The sequence below is a fragment of the Zalophus californianus genome, chromosome 5 (assembly GCF_009762305.2).
Source record: "Zalophus californianus isolate mZalCal1 chromosome 5, mZalCal1.pri.v2, whole genome shotgun sequence".
Taxonomy (NCBI): Eukaryota; Metazoa; Chordata; class Mammalia; order Carnivora; family Otariidae; genus Zalophus; species Zalophus californianus.
The window spans coordinates 135,337,576-135,355,471 of NC_045599.1; positions in this window are offsets into that span (position 1 = coordinate 135,337,576).

Sequence of the window (17,896 nt, forward strand, 5' to 3'; positions counted from 1 at the left end):
TGTCCAACCCTAGTCTCCTTTGTATCTAGTGACTATATAGCAATATTCTGGTCACTAGGATACAGAAAAGAAATATGCAACTTCTGTGGGTCCTATCCAACAGAGAAAGCTGCTTGCCCTCTATTTTCTCTTCCTTCCTCTAGCAAGCTGCAACAGTGACACATTATGAATGATTCAGTTTTGACCATGTAAATGGATAAAACACCTTTAAGGCATGACAGAACAACAAAATTGAAGAAACCAGAATTCTAGGACAACCTCATGGAATAGAGCTAGCTATTCACTCTGGTCTGTCCATATGTCTACCAGGTTCATTCTTAGAATTTTTAAAATATGTACCCTCCCTCTCTTCGATCTCTCTCTCTTTTTTAACCAATAACTGTTAGTTTGGAAAATTCTAAAATGATTTTCTTGTCTTAATCATGACCATACTATTTCAACTACATACATGACAAATTCTTTCCTTATTTTGAAGTGCAAGAAATTTATAAAGTTATGCTTAGGGGTTATAATTATTCTGTATTAGATTTTTCTACAATGTTGTATGGAATTTCAATCTACAGATTCAAAGGTGGTTTTCCTTGAATTTCTAAATGTATTATGATTCTAGTACATAAGTATGTGCTCACTAGACAAGATTCTAATATTCTTATAAATGTGTTGTTTTTTCATGGTATTGGTTTTCTGTTGCTTTCAGATAAATTTACATGAAGTTCCTGGGTTAAAACAACAGAGAAGTATTACCTTTATAGATAATAAATTGGGTCAGAAGTCCACCATGTGTCATGCTGCACTAAAATCATGGTGTTGGCAAGGCTTCAGTACTTTCTGGAATCTCTAGAGAACAATCCATTCTCTCACCTTTTACAGATTCTAGGAGATCCCTGAATCTTAACTAACTTGGGACCTCTTTCTCCATCTTCAAAGCCAGCAATTCTCATATTTCTGATCTTTCCTCTCTCCTCACATTTCCAGCTACAACCTGCAAAGACCCTCTGCATTTAAGGATTCTAGATTAAATTAGGCCTAATTGGTAACTGAGGCGATTTCTCCATCACAAGATCCATCTTTAATCTCATCTACAAAGTCCCTTTGCCATGTAACATATATATTCACAAGTTCTGAGGATCAGGACACGGGTAAATTTACAGGGCTACTATTGTGTCTAACACACAGGGTTTATTTTTTCTTATTATTTGTTTCAAACATTTAAGGAAGAAATAAAAACAATTCTCCCCAAACTCTTTCTGGAAATAGCTGAAACATGAACACCTTCTAACTAATTTTATTATTCCAGAACCTGAATACCAAAATCAGGACAAAAATATTGCAGAAGCAAATTACAGCAATCCAGGATCCCTCAAACACAGATGCAAAGATCCTTGGGATACTTATAGTCCTTTGTATTGTCCAATAGTGTCTCCTAAAAGAAGGCCTGAACCAGGTTTGGGTTTTTTATGTCTTCATATTTAGCATGTAAAAACATTACTGGGAATTTTATTCAGGTAGTGTGGACAGTCTTCAGGACCTGTACAATTTTTTTGTGTGTGTACATTGTTTTTCTCTATTGAGTGTACAAAAATATTTGGGTCCTGTGATCAACAGCTTGCAAAATCTTCACTTTCTATTGTACTTTATAAAGATCAATGGGTATTTAAATTAATCTGTGTTTCTTTGTCATAGCTTTATAGTTAGGTTTCCTTTTTTTTTCTTTTTCTTTCTATTTTAGCTTTTCTTCCTTATTCTTTTCTAAGTATCATTACTTTCATCATTAATTTGCTTCTCCTAAACCAACAGCAACCTGAAGACACACCAAAATTAAACCCTAAACACAATCTTTACTCCTTAGTTAGAAGGAAATATTTTATTCCCTCTCTGACCTCTTCATGTACACATGAAAACCTTTCTTGCTAAATTTGCTTATCATTTTTTATCCTGTCAGAGCCATTTTTCTCTGCCTATACTCAGATTTGCTTATTAAATTCAAGAAATCTGGGCGCCTGGGTGGCTCAGTTGGTTAAGCGACTGCCTTCGGCTCAGGTCAGGATCCTGGAGTCCTGGGATCGAGTCCCGCATTGGTCTCCCTGCTCAGCAAGGAGTCTGCTTCTCCCTCTGATCCTCTTCTCTCTCGTGCTCTCTATCTCTCATTCTCTCTCTCTCAATAAATAAATAATCTTTAAAAAGAAAATAAATAAATTCAAGAAATCAGTCTGACTGAAATAGATACTTTTTATTTTTATTTTTATTTTTATTTTTTTAAGATTTTATTTATTTATTTGAGAGAGAGAATGAGAGATAGAGAGCACGAGAGGGAAGAGGGTCAGAGGGTCAGAGGGAGAAGCAGACTCCCTGCCGAGCAGGGAGCCCGATGCGGGACTCGATCCCGGGACTCCAGGATCATGACCTGAGCCGAAGGCAGTCGCTTAACCAACTGAGCCACCCAGGCGCCCCTGAAATAGATACTTTTTAGAGAGTGGGAGGGGAAAATCATGTTTTTTATTTTATTATGTTATGTTAATCGCCATACATTACATCATTAATTTTTGATGTAGTGTTCCATGATTCCTTGTTTGTGCATAACACCCAGTGCTCCATTCAATACATGCCCTCTTTAATACCCATCACCAGGCTAGCCCATCCCCCCAACCCCCTCCCCTCTAGAACCCTCAGTTTGTTTCTGAGTCCATAGTCTCTCATGGTTCATCTCCCCCTCCAATTTAACCCCTTCATTTTTCTCTTCCTACTATCTTCTTCTTTTTTTTTTAACATATAATGTATTATTTGTTTCAGAGGTACAGAATGAAATAGGAGAGATCACAACCAACACTAAAGAAATATAAACAATTATAAGAACATATTATGGACAACTATATGCCAGCAAATTAGGTAATCTGGAAGAAATGGATGCATTCCTAGAGATGTATAAACTACCAAAACTGAACCAGGGAGAATTAGAAAACCTGAACAGATCTATAACCACTAAGGAAATTGAAGCAGTAATCAAAGATCTCCCAAGAAACAAGAGCCCAGGGCCAGATGGCTTCCCAGGGGAATTCTACCAAACATTTAAGGAATAATTAATACCTATTTTTCTGAAACTGTTCCAAAAAATAGAAATGGAAGGAAAACTTCCAAACTCATTTTATGAGGCCCCCATTACCTTGATCCCAAAGCCAGACAAAGACCCCATCTAAAAGGAGAATTACAGACCAATATCCCTGATGAACATGGATGCAAAAATTCTCACCAAAATACTAGCCTATAGGATCCAACAGTACATTAAGAGGATTATTCACCACGACCAAGGTTGGTTCAACATCCGCAAATCAATGTGATACAATACATTAATAAAAGAAAATCATTTTTTTATCCTAAAGTTGTTTTACTCTATAATATATGTTCAAATAAAATGTAGTTTAAATTTAAGTCACAATTGCTGATTTGCCTGCTTCCTGGCTAGATAAAAATGTTTAAACATCTATAACAGGTGTTACAATGATTATATGCATGTAGTTCCAAAAGAAGGAACCATTAACCACAGATGGTAGGGATATGGTCTTGTGTCATTGCTATTGGGGGTATTATCAGCTGTTCATAAAACCCCCGTTCGGTATACTGATAATGAAATTCTCAAAGAATAGTTTTAGTTTCCCAAAAGAAATTACACATTTCCTTGAGTGTGGTCATAAGACAAAAATTCCAAGTAAATTGAAAATTAAAAAGAAGGTTGGGCGCCTGGGTGGCTCAGTTGGTTGAGCGACTGCCTTTGGCTCAGGTCATGATCCTGGAGTCCTGGGATCGAGTCCCACAATGGGCTTCCTGCTCAGCAGGGAGTCTGCTTCTCCCTCTGACCCTCTTCCCTCTCGTGCTTTCTATCTCTCATTCTCTCTCTCTCTCTCAAATAAATAAATAAAATCTTAAAAAAAAAAAAGAAAATTAAAAAGAAGGAGAGAGTTTAGGGTGCCTGGATGGCTCAGTCTGTTAAGAGTCTGACTCTTGATTTCCACTCAGGTCATGATATTGGGGTGTGAGATCAAGCCCTGTGTCAGGCTCCATGCTGAGTGTGGAAATTGCTTAAGATTCTCTCTCTCTCCCTCTCCCTCTACCCCTGCTCTAGTAAAAAAAAAAAAAAAAAGAGGGAGAGAGTTTTAAACATCTGGATAATAATCAATTGCTGAGCAATAAACAGCAAGAAAAAATAATAAATCATAAAAGACCAATATAATTGCCTCTTTTATATAATTCTAAAATTAGATGTTGATTTTAGTACACTCATTAACTGTACTGTCAAATTTTCCCTTGTATACTTTAGTTTGAATATGCATGATCACTTCCATATGGAATAAACAATATTTTAGCTGTTAAAAATAATGAATTACTATCAATGAACTATAGTTATATATGTTAGGATACGACAAAACTATCTAATAATGAGGGCAGCAATGAATGTTATGTGACAAGTTAAGATTTTTCTATAGCACTAGAAAACAATTCTGACTAATGGAGCTTAATGAGATTTGAAGCAAAATACTAATTTGTTGACAGGTGCCCCTTTTCAAGTTAAAATTCTGATAAAAATAGCTGGGCTTGAAACATATGACCACTGATATTGTGTGGAGGGTAGAATTTATTGGTAGAGAAAACAATGGTGGAAACAGAATTGTCAAAGTTTATAATCAATGTATTATGATATGAAATATAAAGGATGATAAAATCCCAGAAGGTGAAAAAACAGAAATGAAAATCTTAATAAAAAAAAAATAACAGTATCTTTAAAAACAAAAAAAAATGGTGAATGTGGAGTCATTCACTACTACGCAACAATTTTGACCACAACCTATTGAATAACTCTTTGTATGTTTCCCATGACATTACGTTCACCTGGTTTTCCTACTCCTTCTTCAGAAAGTTCATCTGAATAGTTAAATGTCTCATTTCCTCATCCTGAATTTGAAGAGAGGAGGTCTTTATACTTCAATTCTAGGCTCTCAAGCTATAATCTCTAAAAATGGTTTTAGTCACTTGTCTTGATGCTTCTAAGTTCATATAACCAAGGCAAACTTTTTCTAAGAAGTATATTTTCATATACCTATCTAACACAATATCTACCTGAGTAGTTTATAATCATCCCCTATACAAAGATTTTGATGGATACTTCGACTACTTTTTTTGCTCAAGGGATAGAATATTTCTGTTGCCCAAGTCTGGATCTTATTTTAAAAATGATGTATGTTTTTTTGGGGTGCCTGGGTGGCTCAGTTGTTAAGCGTCTGCCTTCAGCTCAGGTCATGGTCCCAGGATCCTGGGATCGAGCCCCGCATCGGGTTCCCTGCTCCGCGGGAAGCCTGCTTCTCCCTCTCCCACTCCCCCTGCTTGTGTTCCCTCTCTCGCTGTGTCTCTCTCTGTCAAATAAATAAAATCTTTAAAAACAAAAACAAAAAACAAAAATGATGTATGTTTTTCCAGAAGAAGAATGACAGGAAATTATTTTCCATATGGAAACAATATGTACATTCAATGACAATACCAGGTGTTAACAAGAATTGATTTTCCATATGGAAACAATATGTACATTCTATGACAATACCAAGTGTTAACAAGAATTGATTTGATCTATACAAAAATAAAAAGGTGCATGAGTACATTTTCACTTGAATCTTTTATATAATGTCATCTATCATCTATCATCTAACTATCTATCTATCTATCTTTAAGTAGACTCCACGCCCAGGTTGGTGCCCAATGTGAGGCTTGAACTCACAACCTGAGCTGAGATCAAGAGTTGGACTTAACCAATTGATCCATCCAGGTGTCCCTTCCCTAAAATTTTTCTATACAAACATGTTTACTTTTCCACTATCTGTGAGCATTGTTTCCTAATTGTGTGTGTGTGTTATGTGATTTCATGTCAGACATTATGTGTAAAAGAACAGTAGAAGCTAAGGTAAACAATATTTACTCCCAGAAGTAGGCATGTCCCTTCTTCTATCATTCTGTTCATGGTAGGATTGAATCAATCTGGTCTGTAGTTGTGCTGGATCTGGGCTTTGATTTTTCATCCCCCATCATATACTGAAACCTTCAGATTTCTCGGTTAGTTGATTTCACTGTCATTTTTTTTAATTTGAGTTGTAGCGTAATAGAGGATTTCTCCCTACCCTCAGATTTTACACAACAGGTGTTGCATACCAGTCTATCATAAACTGTCTCATTCTACACTGTTCCTTCCACAGCAGTTGACTGTCTAGTCTCAAGGTAGGACATTCTTAGCATTCCTGCCCTTTCAAATAAATGTACCTTCAAGGTACACTTCAAGGTATCAAATAAGATACCTTCTTCCTATTCAGTGCAGAGTTCATTTTCTTTTGTTTTAGTATAAATCTACATTAAACATATCCAATACTCATCAACTGTCACTTTGCCGATGTTCCTTCAGTCAACCTTTGCTTGAATAAAACTGATATTTGATGTTAGTGGTTTTCAAACTTTAGCATACATTAGAATAACCTGGAGGTTTTGTGACACATATTGCTAAGTACTTCCTCTAAAGTTTCGGATTCAGTAGGTTTGAGAGAGAATGTGAAAACGTGTATTTTTGTTAAGTTTCTGGTGTTATGGATGGTTGCTGATCTGGTGATCACACACTGAAAATCAGCAAACTATATATCCAGATCCCATAGGCCTCCTGTTTTAGGAAGTAAAGGTTTATTGGAACAGAGCCATGATTAGGCACTGACAAGTTTTCTATGGCTGCTTTCATGTTTTAACAGAAGAACTTAGTAGTGGAGACAAAGGTCATATGATCTGCAAAACCTAAAATATGTTCTGTCTGCCCTCTACCAAACAAAACCAGAAAACTCCAAAACTTTTGCTCTAGATGATACCTCAGAATTTTGGAAAGAAATTTTCCCTGAGTTCCTGAATGTATAAGTTGTTTTTCTACTACTTAAATATTTGAAGAAAATAATTTCAGATAAAATTCTTTGAGACTGCCTTTTCGGATTTCTTAATAACATTAGTGTTATTTTATATTATTTTGTTGGAACTGATTTTCTATCTTTAATAAGAAACTTGATATTTTGACCTGGAAGTTCAGGAAATTGATTTTTAATTTAAAATCTAATAAATTTTCCAGAATATACTTCAGAGTTGAACATTTAGGATAAGAATTCCCTCAAATCTATCTGTTGATTCCAAGCAAACCAATCAAAATCCAACAAGATAACTTGTGTAATTTGTAGAAATTAATAGGCTGATTTTAATATCTATATAAAAGTGGATATAATTTAGAATAGTAAAAAAGGTTTTAAGAATGTGTTATTGTCAAATGAATACCCTTAAAGTACTGAATACAAAATAAAATATCTACCATTTGCATCGACATGGATAGAACTGGAGGGTATTATGCTAATTAAAATAAGTCAATAAGAGAAACACAATTATCATATGGTTTCACTCATATGTGGAACCTAAGGAATAGTGCAGAGGACAACATGGGTTGGGGGGAACTGAATGGGAAGAAATCAGAGAGGGAGACAAACCACAGGAGACTCCTGACTCTGGGAAACAAACTAAGGGTTGCAGAAAGGGAGGTGGATGGGGTAATGGGGTAACTGGGTGGTGGGCATTAAGGAGGGTATGTGATGTGATGAGCACTGGGCGCTATGTTGAACTGATGAATAATTGAACATTATATCAAAAACCAATGATGTACTATACCTTGGCTAATTGAATTTAAATAAAAATAAAATGTCTTCAGGTAAAAAAAAAGAAAAGATATCTGTTGCATTTCTATACACCAATAATGAAGCATCAGAAAAAGAAATCAAGGAATTGATCCCATCTGCAATTGCTCCAAAACCAATAAGATACCTAAAAATAAACATAAATAAAGAGGTAAAAGATCTATACTCTGAAAACTATAGAATACTTATGAAAGAAATTGAAGAGGACAAAAAGAAATGGAAGAGCATTCCATGTGCATGGACGGGAATAACAAATATTAAAATGTCTATACTATCCAAAGTAATCTACACATTTAATGCAATCCCTATCAAAATACCATCAGCATTTTTCACAGAGCTAGAGCTAGAACAATCAATCTAAAATGTGTATGGAACCACAAAATATCCCAAATAGCCAAAACATTCTGGAAAAGAAAAAAAAAAAAGAAACTGGAGGCATCATGATTCCAGATTTCAAACTATATTATAAAGCAGTAATACCCAAATGTCCATCAACTGATGAATGGATAGAGAAGATGGAATATTACTCAGCCACCAGAAAGAATGAAATCTTACCTTTTAAATTACATGGACAGAACTAGAATGTATTATGCTTAAGCATAATAATTCAATCATAGAAAGACAAATGTCATATGCTTTCACTTATATGTGGAATTTAAGAAATAAAACAGATGAACATATGTGAAGGGGGTAAAAGAAGAGAGAGAAACAATAAGAGACTCTTAACAATAGAGAACAAACTGAGGGTTGATGGAGGGAGGTGGGTGAGCGATGGACTAGATGGGTGATGTGCATTAAGTAGGGCACTTGTTACAATGAACACTGGGTGTTGTATATAAGTGAAGAATCACTGAATTCTACTCCCGAAACCAATATTTCACTGTATGTTAAGTCACTAGAATTTAAATAAAATTTTAAAAAATAATAATAAATAATTAAAATACAGAAATAGATCATCACTTACATGCTCAGATTTTTTTTTTTTTTGCAATAATGATGGAGCAAGTTTATGGGGAAAGGATATTCTTTCAAATAAACAGTAAAAGGACAACTGCATACTTATATTAAAAATAAAAAGAACATCAACCATTTCCTCATAGCATATACTACACTTTATTTGAATTAGACCACAGATTTTAAAGATAAAAACTAAAACTGTAAAATTCCTAGATGAAAATTTTAGTGGCTTTGGAGTTGGCATGGTTTTCATAGATAAGACGGCAACAGTTAAGTGATAAAAGTCATAGATAGACACTATATAATTCAATGTATATGAAATCCTAGAAAAGACAAAATTATAGTGACAGAAAACAGAAGGCTTGTCAGGGTCCAAGGGTACAGGGTAAGACTACAGAAGGGCATGAGGAAACATTTTAAAATAAGGAACTTTTTCATATCTTGTTTGTGGTAAAAGTAACATGACTGTAAAAATGAACAAAACTTATTAAATAGTACATCTTAAGTGAGTGAATTTAATGTAAGAATATTATTCCTCAATAAAGTTGGTGAGGGGAGGCATATATTCTATGAAAGCATAAGTAGAACTTCATTTATTAGATGATCTGATAAAATCTGTATAAAGTTAAATATATACACACGCACACACACAAATACACACACATATTCTATGATCTAGAAATGTCATTCCTAGATATACACCAAAGAGAAATGAAAATACATGACTACAGGTAGATTTTCAAAGATGTTGGTAGTATTTTTACTCACAAAAGACAAAAACTAGAAAAAGAGAATTTTTAAAAAAAGTAAATGAATAAACATGTTGTGATACACACATACAATAGAATATGAGTCAGCTATAAAAAAGGTATAGACAACTGATATGTAAAATCATGGACATCTCAAAAAATATGTTGTTATGCAAGAGAACTGAGGCTTTAAATAGTGTACAGTATCTTCCTAACTACATGAATTTCTAAATCTGTAAATTAGAGAAAACTAGCTTATAAAGACAAATCAGAATACTGTCGTCCCTTAGGAAGATAGACTGGGAAGGCACAAAGCATATTTTTGGAGTGAGAAATACTCTACAGTTTGATAGTTTTGTGTCAAGCATACACATTGTCCAAAGTCATAGTACTGTGCAATTAAGATTTGTACTTTTCACTATATGTAAATTATATCTCAATAAAATATTTGCAAATTATCCACAAGGGAAAATATAAATTATATTTGGTGATATACATAATATTAATTTGCATTTCAAATATTTGTATGAGTATTGGGTTTCTTTTAAGCATTTTCTTTGGCAATATTTGTTATTACCAAAATTTTATAATTCACATAGTATACCAACCCGAACACACTAAAAATTATATCTGGAGGGATATATAGAATATCTCTTCACATTACTACTAATAAGATATATGAAATTCTTTCTAAACACTGCATTCAAAATATGTTTCTAAATACAATAGCTGTTTTTAGAAGAAATAACATTCCATTTTTATATTTTTTTCTTTCTGTAGTCTAACGTCACACCTACCGTTTTATATCTCTCTTGTGTTGTTTGAACTGATGACCATATGTGAATCTTAACACCTTAATTTGGATTTTAACATCAGTATTTTGTATTCATTAGCCAATTCTTAGACTCTAAGATTGTCTTTTATGACAAGGCAAAAGATGCATTATTAATTGAGTACTCAAAAGATAAAAACAAGGATGCATTAACTTTTTTCTTAAATAAAAAATTTTGTGTAAAATATATGTGTGTGCATAGTTTATTTCATTGATTACCTTCACTCATCAATTTATCTTTATAATTGTTAGTGTAACTTCAAAAAATAGAGAGAGAGAAGATTAAAGCAGATGTTTGTATCACCAGACCCTCAGTAATTCAACAATCCACGTAAGAGGTTCTAAACAATGGAAAGTCTATAAAAAGTCCTGTATGGATCTAGCAAGCTGGGATGCAAGATTAATGACTTACAAAAACTTTTGCTGCTTCTTCCTTAAGTATAGATTATAAGCAGATTTTGAGGGACATTCCTCATGTTGGAGGCCAAATTACTGATTTTAAAAAGTGTAAGGACAAAGAAAGTGAAACTATTTACTCAATGAATCCTTTATTTAATCAAAGCTATTTTGTTCAAAAAAATTGCATTCCTGAAAACTTTGTGTCAAAATATTTTCATTAAAATACTTTGCAATGATTTAATTTTAGAAGTAGCAAAATAAAAGCCATATTATTTCAGAATGAACTATCATGTTTTCTGAGAAATGGGGGATTGATGGGCAGTCTCAGGCAAATTCTTCACCCAACTCTACTCTATTCAGTAACAAAAAAGGAAGAAAATGATACTATGAAATAATATCCAATTGTCTACTTTATAGCAAATCAATAAATAAAACCACTTTTGCTTTTATAACCACATATAAATACTGTCTCTGATATGTGTTTGCTATAACATCCTCAAATCAGTTTAAGTTCTGAAAAAGAAAATAGAATTATCTATTAAAAATGAAAACCATGTTCATTCTTGCTTTAAAAAAAATCCAGTGTGAAAATAAATTTGAACCATCAGTTTCACTGAAAATCTATTACAAGCCATGTGATCTCTCTTCTGGCACATTTTCTAGAGAAACGTGGAATCATTCAGTCATAATTTTAAAGTATTGAGTTTACATTTATATCGATTTGAAAGTCATCAAGCAAAGTGCAAATTATATTTTCATTAACAAAACTACATGTAAAGTATCAGAGGACAGGGGAGCCTGGTGGCTCAGTCGTTAAGCGTCTGCCTTTGGCTCAGGTCATGGTCCCAGGGTCCTGGGATCCAGCCCCGCATTGGGCTCCCTGCTCAGAGGGAAGCCTGCTTCTCCCTCTCCCACTCCCCCTGCTTCTGTTCCCTCTCTCGCTGTGTCTCTCTCTGTCAAATAAATAAAAATCTTTAAAAAAATAAAATAAAAAATAAAGTATCAGTGGACAAGTAGTTACCACAGTAATTTTATTTTAATGAAAAACATTAGAGCCCTCATTATTTTATGTAGTATTTAAGAACAGTATTAAGCATTTTGCGAGGTAATAAATTTGCTGACTGAATAGGAGTGTACAGTATTTTAATGAAATATATCAAAGTTTACAGCATTTTTTGTCTGCCATCAGAGTAGCATAACTCTATTCCCTGGAATTAGGCCCTGACACTCACCCTGTCCATTGGTGCCATTCATGTCAGGAACTTTCCACTGTGATATATCACCATATGGAATTTGGATATATCAATGAAAGTATTAAGTAATCACATAGCAGATATTTTTCCCCAGGATAATTAAATGATATCAATGTCTTATTTTTTTTTTTAAGATTTTATTTATTTGAGAGAGAGAGAGAATGAGAGAGAGAACACGAGAGGGGGGAGGGTCAGAGGGAGAAGCAGACTCCCGGCTGAGCAGGGAGCCCGATGTGGGGCTCGATCCTGGGACTCCAGGATCATGACCTGAGCCGAAGGCAGTCGCTTAACCAACTGAGCCACCCAGGCGCCCCAAATGATATCAATGTCTTAAACACACACAAAGAGACAAAGTGATTTGTATAACCTACATTTAAACTTTAAAATGTGTGGCAAAAATAACTTATCAATTACTTTAAATACTCAGGACATACCCACACTTGTAGCACAGTACTATTTCCTCTTGTTTTCTAGAGCCTGGTACCTAAGTATCAGAAGAGGATAATTATATTTGTTTTCTACTGCTGTCATAGCTAAAAACACAAATTCAGTGACTTAAAACAACACAAATTTAGTATCTCATAGTTCTGTAGGTCAGAAGTTCTAGTTGGCTCTGCTGATTTCTCTGCTCTGGATTTCCCAAAGCCAAAGTCAAGGTGTCAGCCAACTGGACTCTTCTCAGGAGACCCTGGGAAAAATTTGCTTCCAAGTTCATTCAGGTTGTTGGCAGAATTCAGGTCCTTATAATCATAGGACTGAGATTCCATTTCCTGCTGCCTGTCAGTTGGCAGATAACCCTAGCTCCTGGAGGTTTTTCTCTGGTCCCTGCACGTGGGACTTGATATCCCAAAGGCAGCAATGAATCAGGCTCATGCTTGCATTTTCTGACTCACCTTCTGCCACATCTTTTGTCAGAGAAAATTCTGTGTGTTTAAGGGTTCATGTTATTAGATATCCTCACCCAGATAATCTAGGATAATCTCCTTATTTTAAGGTCCATAAATTTAATTTCATGTGAAAATTCATTTATGACACATAATATAACATAGTCACACTTTCTGGGAACTAGGGCAATGGAATCTTTGGTGGGGGGTTTTATTCTGTTTACCACAATGACAAACCACTTCAATATCATAAAGGTAAGAAGTTCTAGAATCAGAATTTAAGTGCAGGGCTATTTCAAATACACCCACTTAGAATGCCTAGTTTAACTCAGCCCTCATGTAGTACAACAAAGCTTGCCTATTTCAAATAGACACAAAGACATTCAACCACACAATCTAGTGTGATTGGAAAAATATAATTTTAATTCATATTTGAAAAGAGATTTACAAAAGTTATGTTAATGAAACAAGTATTAATATATATTTGAATGTCTGTGTATACTCAGATATGGTTGTATATATGAGCAGGATTTTGGAGAAAGGTGGATAGTGATGTGAAGATTTATATCATCTACAGTGTGTATATTTGTGTGTGAGAGAGTGTGTGTATGTGTGTTTATTGGATTATATCTGAGAAAGAGTAAAAGCTTGAGGAGGTTAACCTGAGAGAGATTCTGTGAAAAATAAAAGGCAGGCTGATCAGCATGGTAAGTCCTTCTTTCCTTGCTCTTCCTTGTTCTTTTGATAAGTCACGAGGTAGTTGCATTTGTTCTTTATAGCTTTGCTACAGTGCACATGCTATTTATCTTTTCCTGAAGGCCAAGATATAGTAAAGATATGGAATATGTGAATAACACAATTACAGTTTTTATCTATCCTCACTATTAAGGAAAACACATTTGTCATGAGAACACAGGGACTGGATTACATGCAGAAAATGATTTAAGTATAAGACAAAAGCACATCTCCATATATTTCATTTATGGTAGCAGATCAGGGTTATTTTTAACACAATTCCATTATTTGTTAATTAAACCTTGAAAACATTATGCTAAGTGAAATAAGCCAGACACAGTAAGACAAATTTTGCATGATTCCACTTACATGAGGTACCTAGACTGGCAAATTCATAGAGACAGAAGGTAGAGCAGAAATTGCCAGGCGGTGGGAGTGGGGAATGGAGAGTTATTATTTAATAGGCACAGAGATCTGGTGGGGTTGATGAAAAAGTTCTGGAAATAGTGATAAATGGTTGGATAACATATTGAATGTACTTAGTGCCACTGAATTGTTCACTTAAAAATGGTTAAAATGATAACTTTTATGTTATACACATTTTACCATGATAAAAAAAATGCTTTAAACTTTACACCAACCCTTGGAAATCACACACACACACAAACTTTCATTATTTTATGGTTCCAAGAGAAATTAAACAAGCATTTGATACTAACAATTGTAGAAAGACCACATTTGAAAATGTTTACATGCCAACAAATCTGTACCTATGGGTGAATTTTCACATAAATGTTTTATAAATAAAAAAACAAGGCTAATAAGGTTATATAGTTTTGGGGGGAAAATAACAAAATTTAACCAAATACAGTAGAAAGAAAGAGAAATATGCATGAACATAAATATATGAAATAGATTATGTTTGTTGGCAAACATAAAAGTTGATCTGTTGGAAGGGTAATAATATAGATAATTCCTGGGGCACCTGGGAGGCTCACTTGGTTAAGTGCCTGCCTTTGGCTCAGGTCATGATCTCAGGGTGCTGGGATCTAGCCCCACACTGGGCTCCCTGCTCCGCAGGGAGTCTGCTTCTCCCTCCCTCTGCCCTTCCCCTCTGCTAATGCTCTCTCTCTCTCAAATAAATAAATAAAATCTTTAAAAAATAATATAGATAATTCTTTGGTAAAACTATAAAGAAAAGGATAGAAGTTACAAATAAGTAGTAAGAGTAATAAAGAGAACAAATTATGTGTCTAACTTTTGTCTGCTTTTCTCACTAAAATATACTTGCTTTGAGGTAGAGAGTTTCCTGTTTTATTTACTGTTTATGATTGGCAAAATAATGGTCTCCCAAAATGTTCACATCCTAACCTGAGGAACTGTAACAATTGTCCCTTATTTGCAAAAGGGACTTAACAAATGTGATTAAGGATCTAGAAATATAGAGAGCATCCGGGATGACCCAAATGAGTCTGGTGAATTCACATCTGCCTTTCTCAGTGTAAGATGGAAGAATAAAGGTCAGCATCAGTTCCAGAAGGCTCTTTGATTTTGGACCAATGAAACTCATTTTGGACTTCTAACACTCAGCACTATAAGATAAATTTGTCTTGTTTTAAACCATTACTTTTTTGATAATTTGCTATTGCAGCAATAGGTAACCAAAACACTGCTGTATTCTCAGCATGTAGAATAGTCCCTGCCACAAATCAGCCAACTAACAAGTATTTGTTTTTGTTAAACCAGTGAATGGGAGCAGAAAATATTAAACATGGAGATACATAGATCTCCATGTATAGTATTTACATATATATTCCCCATTAGATGGATCATAGTTATATAGGTTTCTGGTATTAACCTTTAAATTTTTTTGTTCATAAATATTTCAATTATGGAAAAAATGTGATGTACTTAAATATTTATTTTTACCATGTGAATTGTATCCTTGTACAACTCAATATAGGAGTTGCAGAATTGTCCAGTTTAATACAGAATAAAATTAAAATTAAATTAAACCTCAAATTCTTGACTTGGGAGGAACTTAAATAAAGAATAGTTTTCAGTTTCAACAAACCTGAATCAGAATCAGTTTTACATATCTTTATCCTGAAGAAGATATCATTCACTGATATCCAATTTGGGAAAGAGCAGAGAATAACACTAATTAAAATAAGATATTATTATAAAATGGCATAATGGACAATATGGTGAACCAATAGCAGCAAGATTACATTGCTTTTCATAAAATCGCCTTGACTAAGAAATTGAATGAACATTTTAATAATCAATAAAGCTTTGAATCATTGTGATGCATGTAAAAATCTGAACTGTTATTTATAAAGGATAGAAGATTATTTTATATCACAGAAGTGCAAGTTGTTTTAAAGAGCTAAGTAATGAAATTAGTTAATCTCAGTTTGAAATTTAGAACCACAGAGGTACTGCAAATCTAAGTGTGTGGCCTGTACTCTAGGAATAGAAAGGTATGCAAATAAGGTTTAGGGAAATAGAGAAACTTGAAACTTTGAAATGAAGTACTGCCTTTTTAATATAAGGAAAAATAGTGTTTCTTTATTATTTTACTTATTAAAATATGGGGGGGGGAATTCACTGTGCTATGTGTTTGTCCTTATTGTGGAAACCTTAAATTTGCTACAGAGTTCTTTGCAGAGAGCTTACTGAATTGTAGATTGAAAAGTCCACATATCACAGGCTAATTGACATTTCATAACTGGTTATAACCAAAGGTTTAAATCTACTATATTAATGTTAGTGTATTAACAGCACTTCTGGGGCACATGGGTGGCTCAGTTGGTTGGGTGACTGCCTTCCGCTCAAGTCATGATCCTGGAGTTCCGGGATCGAGTGCCACGTTGGGCTCCCTGCTCAGCGGGGTGTCTGCTTCTCCCTCTGACCCTCTTCCCTCTCATGCTCTCTCTCTCATTCTCTCTCTCAAATAAATAAATAAATAAAATCTAAAAAAAAAAGATTTAAAAAAAATAGCACCTCTGTCTCAACTGAGCATTGGATACTGGAATGCATATCTAAATAGAGGACAGAAACTCAGAATTGGAAATATTAGGTGGCTCAGATCACAGATTTCACAGAAATATAATAGAATTGGGTTGGGTAATTTCTTAATTCCTTTTTAAGCATGACATTACTGTAACAAAAGGTCGAGAAAAAATTAATTTCTCATAGGTGGCATTTTCAGCATTATTACCTCTTTCACAAGAAAAGTTACTCAAATTAAAACTTATAAATCCATGTAAGAAATAATTCCCAGAGTCTGAAGACAATTAGCAATAGGAGATTTTCAGGAATGAAACAAAAGAAAACAAAATCCCATCCACTGGTTTTTGTTTTAAGACTAAATATTTTACAAGGCTCTTTTTTTGGCAATAGCTATGTAGGGTTTCAGCATTTTAAAACTTCATGGGTTGCTATAGACTATGCCACTCATTCACTCATTGATTAATCAATTAATTCATTAATCCTTCAAATATTAATTGAATACTTAAAATGGGTCAACTAGTGTTTGAGTTCTATAGAAAAATAAATGCCAATTCTTGAGAAGGCATAAGCCATCAGTGCTGAGATCATTAGGATGAACCTCACCTAAGAAGATATAAGTCCATTACAATTTTGTTTGATTGACTAAATCCTAGCAAAGTCACCAGATAATCTAGAAGACCTATGTCAGTTCAATTTCAATCGGTCACAAAAACGTTATCACAATGATAACAGCCACTAAATCTTCTGGAACATTTTAAGATTAAAAAAATAATAATATGAATTTATTAAAATACATTTTTTTTCTAATAGAGGGTATATTTACAGATTTTATAATGAGAAGACACTTACACTGAAAATTTGATTTACTCCTTCTAGGCTACACAGTTATTAAGTTACTGAAAGATAAGACAAACCCTCACCCACTCCACATATAAGCACTTAATTCTACATTTCTTTTTTTCAGATATTATCTTAAGAATTTAAGACAGTTCCACTGTCACAGCATGAACTATCAAATAATCCTGAAAAAAAAATCATCTTAAAATAAGAAACTTGGTTTTCCGAGAACCATTTAAATCTTTATATCTCAACCAATGTAAAAATGAGAAGTGACTTGACATAATTCCTTGTTGTGAAAGTTATTTTATGATCCCATCAAAAGATTAGCTATAAAGGTACAAAGATATGTTTCATGTGAAAATCTTAGTTATAAGAAAGGATAGAAGGTGGTATGTAAGCATATATTTGTAAAACATAATAATGTCAAAGTTTCTGATTCGATGTCAACATTTCTTGAAAAGTAAGCAGATTAGTATTTCTAGACTAA